Below are 16,689 nucleotides of genomic sequence, written 5' to 3' on the forward strand. Positions count from 1 at the left end.
GGTAATGACGCCGAACTGCAGTCAGGTCAAGACCCTGGTGAGGACGAAGAGCACGCAGATGAGCTTCCCTGACACAATTTATGACAGTTTGTGCAGAAATTCTTCGGTTGTGGAAACCCACAATTTTATCAGGTGTCCGGGAGGCTAGTCTCAGACAATCCTGCAGGTGAAGAAGTCAGATGTGGAGGTCCTGGGCTGAAATGGTTAAACATGATTTGCGGGTTGTGAGGCCGGTTGGTAATTCAAAATTCTCTAAAACAACATTAGAGGCTTATGGTAGAGAAATTAACATTAAATTCTCTGGCAACAGCTCTGGTGGACATTCCTGAAGTTAGAATGCCAACTGCACACTCCCTCAAAACTTGAGACATCTGTGGCGTAGTGGTGTGTGACAAAACTGCATATTAAGATTGGCCTTTAACTGTCCTTTTTTTACAAGGTGCACCTATGTAATGAGCATGCTGTTCAGCTTCTTGATATGCCACACTTATCAGGTGGATGGATTATCTTGGCAAAGGAGAAATGCTCACTAACAGGGATGTAAACAAATGTGTGCGCACAATTTCAGAGAAAAAAAGCTTTTTGTGCTTATGGAACATTTCTGGGATTGTTATTTCAGCTCATGAAACATGGGACCAACACTTTGTTGTGTTTATATTTTTGTTAAGTGTATCTTTTATAATATGCCTAGGGATGGTGTTCTGCCCAAATTTGTGCCCTTAAATGTTTAAATTGCTATAGTTTGTCATTTCACTAATCATCACAAGACATTGATTATACAACTACATGAGGAGACTGCACATTTTGTCTGCTGCAACTTCCAACCTCAGGAAGGATGACACTGTATACAGGACGTAGAGCATGCCTTGTTTGTGTTTAATCCAATGAAACCCTTCCTTTTCAATGGGAGAGACTCGGCTCTATCTGAATACTCACAATAGGGACAATATTATGTTATGTCTGACAAGCTGTACCCTGGGGGAGCAGGGAATCTGTGGAACAAACATACTAGCAAGCCACAGAAACAGCGAGCCAAATTTGGGATATACTTGAGGCCTTGAAGGGGTGGTTTTGGGGTGCTACTTTATCCTACTGTACCGCTCAACACAATTTTTAAGGATTTAGTCTAACTATACCCCCAGTTAAACCAACTGCTTTCTCAGTCACACACACAAAACAACAGAAACCACATGCTGTGTTCGTTTGGTGCGGCCCCTGGATGCTTCAGCCCGGTCCTGTGTATAATTCTCCAGTAATCAGAGCCTTGCTGTGTCTGCCTCCCTCCTCCTCCTCCTCCCTCCTTCCTCCTTCCTCTTCCTCTTCCTCCTCCAGACTGTGGTTCTCCTCTCCAACTGTAATACATTAGCAGGATTAACATTCCGATGGTAAGCCCCGCAGACGAACCTGCCGGCTTTTCTGTCCTCTTTCCCCCGCCCTGCAGCCTGCTCCATCTTGCACGTTATTTCCCTTCTGCCGCCTTGCTTTGCCCCCCTCACACACATGTCAGGGTGCAATGGTGCATCAAAGGTTTATCTCTCGAATCGAACAATATTCCTTGGTTCCTTTCCCCAGTGTCACCTACATGTGTTGTAGGGCTAGTTTTGACAGGTTTGCGGTGAGCTGTTATACTGTAGAAATGTGGAAATGAATAAGACAATTCAATGACATTGACGAGTCAGAGTGCATGCAATTTTATAAAAACATGTTTAGAGCTGGGGCTGATTTGTTCCTGTTGTATTCTTAATCATTGTGTTTTAATTTGGGTTTTGTCTCCACTTGTTTGTGGAAACCTAATAGCCAAAGCAAAGACAAATCGAGCAAATAAACAAATGCAGCAAGTAAACTAAGACTACCCAGCCACAAACACACATTGGTCTTGAAATAATCAAAATGATAAACACACATTCTGTATTTGACCCACGGGGTGCTTCACTAAACCAATCCCAGACACCTCCTATTCCACATGATTTATCCAGGAGCCCCAGGGGAGAGAGAGCACCTTAGGACTGTTTTCTCATGGGATTATCCTCTTGGGTGGAAACTCCACAATGATCATCTCATCTAAATGCTTTGACAGGATCATCTGGCAAAGATTAGCCCTCCCTCCCTGTTTCACATGTATTATGTTGTCGAGTTTTCTTTTATTTCTATACTATTTCTGTGCAGAATATTTCATTTTTTTTCTAGAGCTTTGGATAGGTCAGGTGTCTGCTATATTCCTTTTGATGATGATAGAATTGCAAGGTAGGAATATCATAAATAGGTAAATTACCAAACAATTATTCTGAATTTGTATATTGTATTTCAGTATTTGATTTTCCTTGGACATACGCACTGTGTCATTCATGTTTTGTTAGTCTCAATTTGGTAGTTATTGAAGAAGCTTGCTAATATACATTGTCTGCACTTCATATAAAACATACGAACCCCTGATTACATACAATCGGTGGATCTCCTAGGATATACATTGAGCATACAAAACATTCAGACCACCTGCTCTTTCTATGTCATAGACTGACCAGGTGAAAGCTATGATCCCTTATTGATGTCAATCAGGGTAGATGAAGGGGATGGAGACAGGTTAAAGAACGATTTTTAAGCCTGGAGACAATTGAGACATGGATTGTGTATGTGTGCCATTCAGAGGGTGAATGGGCAAGACAAATGATTGAAGTGCCTTTGAACAGGATACGGTAGTCGATGCCAGGCGCACCGGTTTGTGTCAAGAACTGCTTCGCTGCTGGGTTTTTCATGCTCAAAAGTTTCCTGTGTGTATCAAGAATGGTCCACCACCCAAAGGGCATCCAGCTAACTTTTTTAAATGTGCATTTTATTTAACTAGGCAAGTCAGTTAAGAACAAATTCTTATTTACAATGACAGCCTACCCTGGCCAAACTCAGACGACGCTGGGCCAATTGTGCACCGCCCTATGGAACTCCAAATCACGGCCCGGATGTGATACAGCCTGGATTTGAACCAGGGATTGTAATGACGCCTCTTGCACTGAGATGCAGTGCCTTAGACAGGGGGGAGGGTGTGCAACTCAATATTCGGAATGTGTTCCTAATGTTTGGTATACACAGTGTGCTCACTTAACAAAATTATAAATGCGACATGTAAAGTACTGGTCCCATGTTCAATGAGCTGAAATAAAAGATCCCAGAAATGTTCCTTACACACAAAAAGCTTACTTCTCAAACATTTTGTGCACAAATTTGTTTACATCCCTGTTAGTCTTTGCCAAGATAATCCATCCACCTGACTGGTGTGGCATTTCAAGAAGCTGATTAAACAGCATGATCATTTTCAAAGGTGCACCTTTTGCTGAGGACAATAAAAGGCCCCTAGAATGTGCAGTTTTGTCACAAAACACAATGCAAAGACAGATGTCAGATGTCTCAAGTTTTGTGTGCAATTGGCATGCTGACTGCAGGAATGTCCACCAGAGCTGTTGCCAGAGATTTCAATGTTCATTCTCTACCATAGGCCGCCTCCAACGTCATTTTATAGCATTTGGCAGTACATCGAATTGGCCTCACAAACGCAGGCCACATGTAACCACGACAGCCCAGGACCTCCACATCCAGCTACTTTACCTGTGGGATCAGGGGAGGGGGGTGCAGAGGAGTATTTCTGTCTGTAATAAAGCCCTTTTGTGGGTAAAAAAATATTCTGATTGGTTGGGTCTGGCTCCCCATTACTACACACCTGCCCAGTCATGTGAAATCCATAGATTAGGGCCTAATGAAATTATTTAAATTGACTGATTCCTTATTTGAAGTGTAAGCCATGTGAAATTGTTGCATGTCGCGTTTATATTTTTGTTCAGTATAAAAGGGATAGTTATCGAGGCTAAAGAGAAACTTGCCACTGCTTACTCTCCAGTGCCATCTCTTGGAAATGTACAGTAGTTGACAGAAAATTAAATGAGAAAAACGTGTCATTGAAATTGTACTGATAGCTTTTACTTATTGAAAGTTTTAACGTACAAGTGGATAATTTACTTTTGAAGCATAGTATATTGGTATGATACAAAAATGGATCTACATGTAACAAAAAGAAGAAGAAGAAGAAACCTTCAAGCCAATTTACTGTCTCTCTTGTTCAGTATCGGTGCAACAGCACGCAACAACACAAAATAGGAAGTGGATATTCAGCTGGGTGATCTGACAGTTAAAGGTTAGGGGTAATTGAGAATTTGCGGTTAGGTTTGCGGTTAGGGTCTTCAGGCTGCTATCCACTTCCCATGAATACGCACCTACACACATTAGGAACAGCAGTGCCATCACCAGTACAGTACAACATGGTATATGGTGCACACACACTGTACGTGCACAGTGGATATGTCTGAGCTGGCTGTGATATCAGTTTGGTGATAACAAACAGTATGTCTTATAAACGCTATACATTACTGACAAAAACATATTATTGTCAGAATGAACCAGGTCTAACCCATTTCTAGAAGACACAATAGTATACCTGTAACATACACATGAAATAGATGACTGGGAAGGAGTAAACATTACAGTTTTATCATATTCATTCAACATATAATTCAAAAGTGATTTATTGAGCAAGTTGTGTTTTCTTCTTCACTCAGTCACTTACAAACCTTGAACAGTTCTAGCATACTTTTCCACAATCTCAACTGCTACACTACAGCAATTAGTTGTTTCTTGCTTTCTAAAGCCTGTTTATACCTGGTTGTAACATGCATATTTTGTTATGATCTTGTCCACATTTTGATTGTGCCCAGATTTTGGACAGGTGTAGATGATTGAAAGTCGCCTTGTCGTCTGATTGTTATCAGATCTTCCCGACCACCTCTGGAGGTAGTCAGATGCCTTATTTACACCTTACGTTAAAATGTGTATTTTGTGATCTGATTAATATGATCCAATCACTATCTAATGAAAGTTTCTTTTGACTCGTGTCTTCACATTGTATTAAAATGTGTCTCTTATCCGTCCACTGTTTCTGCATTGTGACCAGATCAGCAAATTATTTGAGAGATATTCTTTCAAGATTATATTCATTTATTTTAAGACAATTACTGATGCCAATGATTTTAGAGCCCAGTATAATGATGATTTAAATGGTTTGACCATCCAGATTTGTTTACACTTGATTGATGTCCGGATACAACGAGTCCCTGACTTCCTCAGGAGGTGGTCTGGAAGATCTGATCACAATCAGATCGCAATGTGTCTTTTAATCATCTACACCTGTCTAAAAATATGGGCGAAATCAGAAAGTGTGAAAAGATCTGAGGACAAAGGGCGGAGGACAGATCTGAGGAAAAGATCTGATTGGTCATAATACCAATAAGGTCAGAATTAGGCTGTCTGTGTTAAACACAGCCATGTTAGCATTGGTATAAATGGGGCTATATACTGTATCTTACAAGTGTAGACGGATCTGGACAGTGAAACCATTTAAATCATTATTATCCCACCCTATAAAATCATTGACATGTGACGCCATTGACTTGGCATAAACATGCATCTTTAAATAAATAAATTCATATTATTTTGAAAGTATATCAGTCAAAAATGTGCATACAGGGAGGGACCAGAATATATTGGTCACAATGTGGACATAGTGGACGCATAAGAGACACATTTTACTACCATGTGTAGATGCAACGGCTGCAAGGGCTGCGTTTACACAACCAGACCATTTATTGGCAAAAGATCTGATCTGATTGGTCAAAAGAACAAGAGGTAAAAACCGCAAACAACATGGGCACGATCAGAATGTGGTTAAGATCAGGACACAGGAACAATATTAGCACCAGGTATGAAGGAGGCTTAATTGACACAACTGATATCAACGAGGGCAAATGCAGCGTTTCATTGGAAATGAATGTAATTCTGGTGTACCAACATCCAATGAAGCTGTCGTTGTGATCGAAGCGCTGTTAACCCCTTTTGACTGCTGGGCTGTTGTGTTGGATTCCTATATTTCTTCTGCAGCCGCTGATACCAGAGTCATTGGAAGGTAAGCGGCTCTTGTACATATTTATTATTTTATTTTACCTTTATTTAACGAGGCAAGTCAGTTAAGAACACATTCTTATTTACAATGACGGCCTAGGAACAGTGGGTTAACTGCCTTGTTCAGGGGCAAAACGACCGATTTTTACCTTGTAAGCTCAGGGATTCAATCTAGCAACCTTCTGGTTACTGGCCCAATGCTCTAACCAATAGGTTACCTGCCGCCCCTGAACATAGAGGATCTTAGGAAATCCCAGGACATAGTGTCTATTATACTGTAATAAGCTCACATAGTTGCTGTCACAAACTTCAAACTCCCCACAGTTGTCACTGACTAGTTGGATAATTTCCCACTGAGCCAAGACTTTCTGTACTAACAGGATTCATATAAATATATTTGTATCAGGTTTTTTATATACATTTGTCAAGAAAACATGAATGCAGTTGTTTGTCATTGTTTTGTTTTCTGTTTGCGGCCCTGGTTGCCCTGAGAAGACAATGGTAAAACACCTCAATGTGAGACTAAATATGAATGCAGCGCAAGCAGATGGATGAAAAGTAGTGAATTTCAGCTTTTTTACTGTGGGATTTTGTGAGACTGTGTCACGCCTTGGTCTTAGTATTTTGTGTTTTCTTTATTTATTTGGTCAGGCCAGGGTGTGACATGGGTTATTGTGGTGTGTTTTTTTGTCTTGGGGTTTTGTGGGGTGACTAATTAGTCTATGGCTGCCTGAGGCGGTTCTCAATCAGAGTCAGGTGATTATCGTTGTCTCTGATTGGGAGCCATATTTAGGCAGCCATATTCTGTGAGTGTTTCGTGGGTGATTGTTCCTGTCTTTGTGTTTGCACCAGATAGGGCTGTTTCGGTTTTCATTATTTCATTTCATTACTTTTGTAGTTTCTGTTTGTATAGTTTTTCCTTCATTAAAATTATCATGAATCATCATCACGTTGCATTTTGGTCCGATCCTTGTTCTACCTCTTCGTCAGAGGAGGAGATAGAAGAGAGCCGTTACAGACTGATGGAAACAAACAACAACTTCTACTGTTTTGTTAAGTCTTTAAGTGTTAGTGAATTAAACATTTTTTTGACAAGGGTGACGAGAACTGGCTTATTGACATGTGCAAAGTAGGCAGTGTTCAGTTCTAGTCTGAGTGGGACTACACGTTGAGTCCCTCCCACCGTGACTTGTGTACTATGCTTGATATTTTATTTTTGGGTGAGAGGGTGGTTCTCTGGATAACACCAAGGAAGTAAACGATAGTTAACACCGGGAACAGCCATTCCCATTGTGGGGTTGATGCCATGTTTGTGTTCTCAGACCATACTGACAGAGGAAGAGGTCAACTGCATCTGTGTGGACTGAAAGAAGGGGGGGGGGGCTGACCCTCTGCACACAGGCAGCCAATAATATCTGAGTCGTTGGTGCCTAGGTGGCCCACATGATTGACGTCTTCTTGGAAAGTACTGTCTGGACCATAGGTACTGTATACACAGGGTTGGTGTTAATTCGACAAATTCTAATTCAATTCCCTTTCCCTGTACATTTTATTCAATTCAAATTCCACTAAGCTATCGTATGGAATTGTTTTAAGATATACTGTGGCTATTTTAGCTGTTTAAATTCACTTGTGTAGATATATATTTACAATTTGATAAAATATAGAATTTGACCTTTGCTGCTATAGCCCATTGAAAGGCATTGAGTAACACGTTCCCAAATGGCAAAAGACAATCAAAGGAAGTCATAAGGTTTTGAAGTCTCTGTCCTATACAGTGCCTTGCGAAAGTATTCGGCCCCCTTGAACTTTGCGACCTTTTGCCACATTTCAGGCTTCAAATATAAAGATATAAAACTGTATTTTTTGCGAAGAATCAACAACAAGTGGTACACAATCATGAAGTGGAACGACATTTATTGGATATTTCAAACTTTTTTAACAAATCAAAAACTGAAAAATTGGGCGTGCAAAATCCGTCCCAGTCTCAGGTCTTTTGCAGACTCCATCAGGTTTTCTTCCAGAATGGTCCTGTATTTGGCTCCATCCATCTTCCCATCAATTTTAACCATCTTCCCTGTCCCTGCTAAAGAAAAGCAGGCCCAAACCATGATGCTGCCACCACCATGTTTGACATGTGTTCAGGGTGTTGCTTTTACGCCAAACATAACGTTTTGCATTGTTGCCAAAAAGTTAAATTTTGGTTTCATCTGACCAGAGCACCTTCTTCCACATGTTTGGTGTGTCTCCCAGGTGGCTTGTGGCAAACTTTAAACGACACTTTTTATAGATATCTTTAAGAAATGGCTTTCTTCTTGCCACTCTTCCATAAAGGCCAGATTTGTGCAATATACGACTGATTGTTGTCCTATGGACAGAGTCTCCCACCTCAGCTGTAGATCTCTGCAGTTCATCCAGAGTGATCATGGGCCTCTTGGCTGCATCTCTGATCAGTCTTTTCCTTGTATGAGCTGAAAGTTTAGAGGGACGGCCAGGCCTTGGTAGATTTGCAGTGGTCTGATACTCCTTGCATTTCAATATTATCGCTTGCACAGTGCTCCATGGGATGTTTAAAGCTTGGGAAATATGTTTGTATCCAAATCCAGCTTTAAACTTCTTCACAACAGTATCTTGGACTTGCCTGGTGTGTTTGTTGTTCTTCATGATGCTCTCTGCGCTTTTAACGGACCTCTGAGACTATCACAGTGCAGGTGCATTTATACGGAACCTTGATTACACACAGGTGGATTGTATTTATCATCATTAGTCATTTAGGTCAACATTGGATCATTCAGAGATCCTCACTGAACTTCTGGAGAGAGTTTGCTGCACTGAAAGTAAAGGGGCTGAATAATTTTGCACGCCCAATTTTTCAGTTTTTGATTTGTTAAAATTTTTTGAAATATCCAATAAATGTCGTTCCACTTCATGATTGTGTCCCACTTGTTGTTGATTCTTCACAAAAACATACAGTTTTATATCTTTATATTTGAAGCCTGAAATGTGGCAAAAGGTCGCAAAGTTCAAGGGGGCCGAATACTTTCGCAAGGCACTGTATCTAGGAGAAATAAGAAGGCTCAGGAATTATTAAAAAAAAATTGACATGTATTTGACCCCTTTAAGGGTGGGGGGCACGAAATCACTTCTATTAAGTTTTTGGTACTGGGTTAACTTCAGACGAGTACCGTGACAAAACTGAGAACACCATCGTGAGTCATGTTTCCATAGTTGCCATATTAGTTTTTAGGTCAAACCTTTCAGGATGCCACAGACGTTTTCATGAGACCAATTTTTGGGATGTCTCCTGGTCTGACAAACAGTTCTGTAGCTCTCCCACTTTCCATCGCAGCTGTGGAAGGCTGACATGGGCGGATGCGGTGGAATGAGAACAGCCCATACAAAAATGGACATATCTAGCTTAAACTGATGGAATTTGATGGGGAAGTAATTATTAAAATTAGATTGACACAAGGCTGCGTCAATCCACTTTAAGCGTTCAAATCCTGCAGCAAACTTTCTATAATTGCATTATTTCCTTTATATTTCTTTGCATTAGTTTAGCTGGGAAATTGAAAAATACTGAATTTAAATTCCGAAGTGACATTTTCCACCATTCTAATGTAGTCTAATTCTTCTATAACTTTCAGATTGTTGTAGTTCTAATTGAATTCAACAAATTCTCCACTTAATAAGTGAATTAAATGTAAAATTATATTGGAATTGACCCTGACTATCTACACGTGCACATGCCATATGTTGTTTCACAGCTCAAGAATGTTTAAGCCTAAAAACATATCGTTTTCTGTTGCGGCAGCATGGACACACAACTGCAGAATAAAGGGGAATTGTCACACACAGCAAACAGAGCGTTCTCGGTTGAAAGACAGCATTATCACTCCAACGCTCATCCTAACACTTTCTGTCACAGGATGTCTACTGGCAGAAGGCTAGCATGGTCCACGTTATCGGACAGTCTGGGAGCACACGCTGCTGGGGAGGTGGGCCGCAGGATCAGCAGGCTAGGACGCGTCACTGGTCAGATCTTAGCTAAGCACATGTATACGTCGTCATGGAGCTACGTAATAGGTTGAAACCCAGGTCCCAAGCCCCAACTCCTATTCTGAGCCATATAACCCTTGTTGAAAACGTATAGATGTAAAGTGATTGACTGATATTCTGAGTTAGAGGTTGTATGTTTGTGTGTCCTCCTCTCTCAGGGCTGGACCCAGCACAGCCCTGCTTCCAGGGCATCATTGCCACGGTGCGCCTGGACCCCTCCGATGCCACATTTGTAGAGGTCATTCACCCCGACACGCTGCTCTTCATCCCTTATGTTGGTATGGGACACAATGGCTGTTTTTAAATATCAAAATAAAGTGCACTGTTTGAGTGTGATGAATACCCTGGCTTACATTTGTAGCTATGACTTGTGTTCAAGAACCCAGCTCACTGGAAAGCAAGAGCATAAGGCTTTATACAGTCTTGATGCGACAATGTAATTGATTTTATACAAAATATTTCTGTTCATACGAGCGGAATACAGCATAAGACTAAATCATCCTTTTTATTTCAGACAAGGGCATATCTCAGGCTGTTGGCCATATTGACTTCTACCCTAATGGAGGAGAGCACATGCCTGGATGTGACAAGAACATTGTCTCTACCACTCTCCACTGTAAATGTAACTGACATGCGGCGACGTGAATGCAGTCTCCGTTAACGCCGGAACATTGCCTTTAAATTTCAACAACACTAATGCTGAACTTCTGTGATACGGATTGAATAGAGCCAGGGGAGAAAGACTGCCCCCTCATTGAAGCTACAGAAGTTGAATGCCAACTGCAGTACCGCAGGCATTGTTAGCGGAAAACAGGATCCCGCACCTTTACAGCAAATGGAAAAATGACAATCTTCTTAAAAAAACGAAATAAAATGATACAAATATTTGCTTCTAATAAACCAGATTAATGTCATTGAACTGATAACTTCAGATTGCACACAGAATAACTGAGTTGCTAATGGCAACCTGCAGTATCCCAGTTGGCCTTCAACTTGAGCTAATCAATGAGAGGTGGCATCACTGAGTTAGCCCAGCAACATCACTTCATGGATTAGCTCAAACTGCACATGTTATGCCTCCATGAGACACTATCTTCAGACTTCATTTGGCTTGAATGCGCTATTGAGTCCTTACATAGTAATGCATGGTGTCACTTGATCGATGTATGAATGGCCAAAGCCCGTCAGTGAATAGAGACGCCAATCTATTAACCAGCCGTTACAAGTTGACGTAATGTAACTTCCTATGTAGTGTAAGACTACCCACCAAGGTCAGAACTAGCATCATAGGCACTCCATGTCACAATGACTCACACATTTTCTTGCCTGGCCATCTTAAAATGTATCCCCTGGAATATTGGAATGGTACCAATGGTAAAACCATAAAGACCACCAGTCTTTTTCAATTGGATCGGTCTGGACAAATATTTTCTAAAATGGTGGCAGGCTCCTTCAGATATGCGCTGCTGCCTTGGGGGCCAGCACAGCTGAATCTGCCACTTTCGATTGTAGAGAAGAGTGGAAGATGGAGCCACAGCTTTTGATCTTGAAGCGCCTGGTGCTTGCCCTATGCTGGGAGACTACAACATAGCCCATGACATTCACCCATCCCTCTCTCTGCTTTGCTCCCTTTTGTTATTGTGCCAGACACACGCAATGTTGTTGCCTGCAAACATCTCTGATCCTACAAGTACTACAATGACAGACTCGTAAACCCTGAAGGCTTTACGGGATACAGGTTTTGACTCCGTAACTGTTTTCTTTATTTGGGTTTGAAAGTCTTACCCAACTTACTGGGGTTGCACTGAGTTGTTAGGGGGGCAAGGCTGGGTGGCTGTCCTCCATTAACAAACTACTCTAGGCTATCACATGGGATGGGGAGGCACATCGCTGGCTGCAAAGACTGTTCTTGGGGGGGGGGGGGGGGGGGGGGCATGCACGCACCTGTTGTACATGACATTGATATGGCTGTGAACTGTTTCTATGGTTTTAGAAGTTGATTTGCCGGGATTGGGTTCAGCGAAGACTGTAGCAGACGGGCGTCCCCCATGATTTCTATGGGAGGGAATGCAGCTGTCCATGTTAATGGCAGTTTATCCCTGCTTTGGATCGCATCCCAATCGAACATCCCCGGGAGTGTTCATTCGGAAAGTATTCAGATCTCTTGACTTTTTCCACATTTTGTTACGTTACTGCCTCATTTTATAATGGACTTTAAAAAATGTTTTCATTAAGCTACGCAATACCCCATTAAGACCTTGCAAAAACAGGATTTTAGACATTTTTACAAATGTATAAAAAAAAAAAAAAAACATAAATACCTTATTTACATAAGTATTTAGACCCTTAGTTATGTGACTCGAAATTGAGCTCCGGTGCATCCTGTTTCCATCTATCATCCTTGACATGTTTCTACAACTTGATTGGAGTCCTACTTTGGTAAATTCAATTCATTGGACATTATTTGGAATGGCACAAACCTGTCTATATAAGGTCCCACAGTTGACAGTGCATGTCAGAGCAAAAACCAAGCCTTGAGGTCGAAGGAATTGTCCGTAGAGCTCCGAGACAGGATTGTGTCCAGGCACAGATCTTCTGCATTGAAGGTCCCCAAGAACACAGTGGCCTCCATCATTCTTAAATGGAAGAAGTTTGGAACCACCAAGACTCTTCCTAGAGCTGGCCGCCTGGCCAAACTGAGCAATCAGGGGAGAAGGACCTTGGTCAGGGAGGTGACCAAGAACCTGTTTGTCACTCTGACAGAGCTCCAGAGTTCCTCTGTGGAGATTGGAGAACCATCCAGAAGGACAACCATCTCTGCAGCACTTCACCAATCAGGCTTTTATGGTAGAGTGGCCAGATGGAAGTAACTCCTCAGTAAAAGGTACATGACAGACCTCATGGGCTCTCAGACTATGAGAAACAAGATTCTATGGTCTGATGAAATCAAGATTGAACTCTTTGCCCTGAATGTCAAGCGTCACTTCTGGAGGAAACCTGGCACCATCCTTACAATGAAACGTGGTGGCAGCATCATGTTGTGGGGATGTTTTTCAGAGGCAGGGACTGGGAGACCAGTCCGGATTGAGGGAAAGATGTACAGAGATCCTTGATGAAAACCTGCTCCAGAGCGCTCAGGACCTCACACTGGGGTGAAAGTTCACCTTCCAACAGGACAATGACCCTAAGCACACAGCCTAGGCAACTCAGGAGTGGCTTCGGGAAAAGTCTCTGAATTTCCTTGAGTGGCCCTGCCAGAGCTTGGACTTGAACCTGATCTAACATCCCTGGAGAGACCTGAAAATAGTTGTGCAGCGACGCTCCCTATCAAAACTGACAGAGCTTGCAGGGATCTGCAGAGAAGAATGGGAGAAACTCTCCAAATACAGGTGTGCCAAGCTTGAAGCATCATACCCAAAAAGACTTGAGGCTGTAATCGCTGCCAAAGGTGCTTCGACAAAGTACTGAGTAAAGGGTCTTAATACCTGTAAATGTGATATTTCTGTTTTTGGTTTAATAAATGTGCAAACATTTCTAAACCTGTTACTGCTTTGTCATTATGGGGTATTGTGTGCAGATTGATGGGGGGAGGATAATTTTTCATCCATTTTCGAATAAGGCTGTAAAGTAACAATGTGGAAAAAGTCAAGGAGTCTGAATACTTTCTGAAGGCACTGTATGAGTATGTGCCAATAGATGCCAACCGACGCCTCGTTGTTCACATTGTAAAAGCCCTTGGGTGTTATTCCGTTGCCCTGTTGACAGCCAAACTCTGCTGTTCCCACAACTATAAACAGGTGTCATCCTGAACAACATATTTATAGGGTGGCGATCTAAGACGCATTAAAAGTTGGGAGGAGCTATGCATGTGTTCCCCCTATTTCGGGTACTCAAAGCCATGGCTGAGAAACGATGAGTACTCACAGATTGCTTTGGCGTAAAAGAGGAGGAAAGCGTTGGGTCATAAATTGCAAGATCCCTTAACATTTCACCTTGAGCAGAATATTAACTGTAGCGGACTGACTCATAATATCAAACGTGCAAAATGAGCTAACCAATTATTTTATAGCCTGTCCTTTTGCATTTTCGTGAATGGCCAAAAAATGGCAATTGTGGATGAATACGTACTAAGCTTTAATCTTTACTTTCAAACTAAAATACCTCAATTGAATGTCTCCCAGTACAAAAAGCTACACATTATTGTTTCTATACCTTGCCATACATATATGGTCATATTCTATATTCGGGTCCCTCGGCCCTATCAAATCCACTGTCTAACATCAGTGTTTTCACCTGATTCTGTAATTTGTATTTATTTTACTGGTTTGTGTTTACCATGTGCAGACAATATGCATGGCCCACTATGGGTCACTATGCTGACAAATTCCCCGTTCCCAGTGGCCAATCCAAGATTAAGTTTGACCTGAACACTGGAGATGCTGTGCCTTTTGCCAAGTAAGTGGCCTTTCCCTGGCTTTACTTGGGCATCAGATAACCCTCCGCTTTACTCTGTGAAAATACCTTCTCACACCTCTATTAAATAGGCATGGTTATTTACACTATTTAGCACATGTTCCAGTGGCTCAAGTAATGCAGGAACAATGATTTACTATATACTGTACTAAGTTTTTGTTTTTTCCCCATGTATTCAAATTCCACGGTATCGCTACAAAGCAAATGTATCCATGGATGGCAGCAGATCCCTGCCGGGGATAATGAACATAGCGCTGTATGGAGAGCATGGCAACACACATGCCAGTATCAGGCACACTTCTGATATGAAGTAGTTTATAGATGAGTTGAGATCGTGTAATGTCACACACGTTTAAAAATGTTACATTGTTCTACTTGTAATTGTCACATCATAGTCCATAAAATCATTTGAACCTTTGAAGGCTGAACTTGAATCACCGATCAATTGACAGGACGACTGACTGATCCTGCCCTAAACTAAACTGACTCAAGGAATGAACCTTTTCTGTTCTTTCCTAAAGTGGCCTCCTGAGTCCTGGTAAAACCCTACGAGCTCTTCATCCATGCTGAGAATTACTTTGGCGAGGTGACTTAGGTGAAGTTCATCTGGGTCAACCACATCAACCTCATGCTTCCCAAGTTTGGTGCCCACAAGATTGAGCTGCTGCGAGGGAAGAATGGGAAATCGTAAATCCGTCTGCCCTGCCAGTCGCACTTGTGTGGCAGCAGTCTGCGCCTCGGGACAAATGAGGGCGTTCTGTTAATGCTAGCCGTATGCCCCTAGTGCCAAACATGGGCTCCTGAGGCTTCAGACTCAGGCCTAACAAAACTAGTACTGCGATAGGATTTACTGCCTTTGCGCCACTTTACCAACGTTTGTGTTAACTTTGTTTGGAGCGTAAACCCATGATGGGAGGAACACATTAAATAACACGCTGTTTGTAATGTATTTATTGTGCACCAGCTAACATGGACTGTAGCATCCTAATATATACAAGTTATAATTTTGAGAAAAAAAGCAGCTCTCTGAAAGATGTATGCTCTGTAAAACCCTAGAGGGCAGTATAGGACCGTCATCTGTGATAAACATTCGTCCATTCATGTTCCACTGGCTCACCATATCTCTCTGTTGCAACTTTTTGTTCTGTGGAAACAGGATGGTGCGTGAGATGGTGCTTCAGACCCTTAAACCATGCGGACCTGAGTGAAGCACAACATGACATCCTGTACTTTTCAATGAAGTTACAGCATCTTTAGTTGTTTCTACAGTTGGGTACGGCAGCTGCAGCGAAATACATCTACACAATGAAGCATTGCAGCAACGTGAGTGGAAGAAAAAGGACGGACATATATCCCGACCTGTTCGAGGACAAAGTAATCCTTAGATTAATAAATGTATAGGCTATCATAGGAAAGAATATGCAGAGTCAGGTTGAAATCACATTCATGCCTACAGGAAGAAAGTTCTGCGTCTCTTTATTAGTCTAAATGTTGAAAGACTGGGGGCTGCATTTGTGCAAACACAAATCTACACTAAATTACACGTTAGTATCATGTCGCTCCTTTTCCCATTTAGACAAAAAGTGCAGCCAGCCAGAAAGTCTGCCTAATGTGTCATACGTGTATTTCCAAGAGGCCTAGTGTCTTCACAGCTCTCATTAACGTGTCCCTGGCCTTTCACCAGCTTAGCAAATCCTGATTGGGTCTCATTGTTTTGTCTTCATTTATTTGAATACCCACCCTGTGATTACGGCTAGGGAAAATACAGCATTAAAAGGCAAGCTGCCATTTTCATCAGAACGCTAACAAAGTGCATTTGTATGCGGTGACTAAACAGAGTCGAGCCATCAGCACTCACACAATACCAATCAGAACAATCCGCAGAGCCACAGCCCCAAGAATGACTACATTATGGTATTAAACATAGCATTGAATATGGGGCTAAGGCGTGGGGGGGGATGCTTGTGTCTTCAAATCCGCCCTAGACATCCGTCACTGTCTATCTTTTCGATTTCTTTTTAATAGGCTCATTGAATGCAGAGGCTAATGACAAAATAGCTAGCTAATTCCAGTAATTATGTCTGTTTGCCTGAGGGAATTTGTGGATGACAGTGTTTCATTTTGATCAGTGCTCCCAGGGCTCTGGGGGTGGCTTTGTAG

The 16,689-nt window shown here is 41.9% G+C and overlaps 1 pseudogene; it reads left to right on the top strand.

Annotated features, from left to right (window-relative positions):
- Positions 1-6,495: 6,495 nt before the first annotated feature.
- LOC124038720 lies at positions 6,496-15,220 on the top strand (annotated as a pseudogene).
- The last annotated feature ends 1,469 nt before the right edge of the window (positions 15,221-16,689 follow it).

The sequence above is a fragment of the Oncorhynchus gorbuscha genome, linkage group LG06, assembly GCF_021184085.1.
Source record: "Oncorhynchus gorbuscha isolate QuinsamMale2020 ecotype Even-year linkage group LG06, OgorEven_v1.0, whole genome shotgun sequence".
Lineage (NCBI taxonomy): Eukaryota > Metazoa > Chordata > Actinopteri > Salmoniformes > Salmonidae > Oncorhynchus > Oncorhynchus gorbuscha.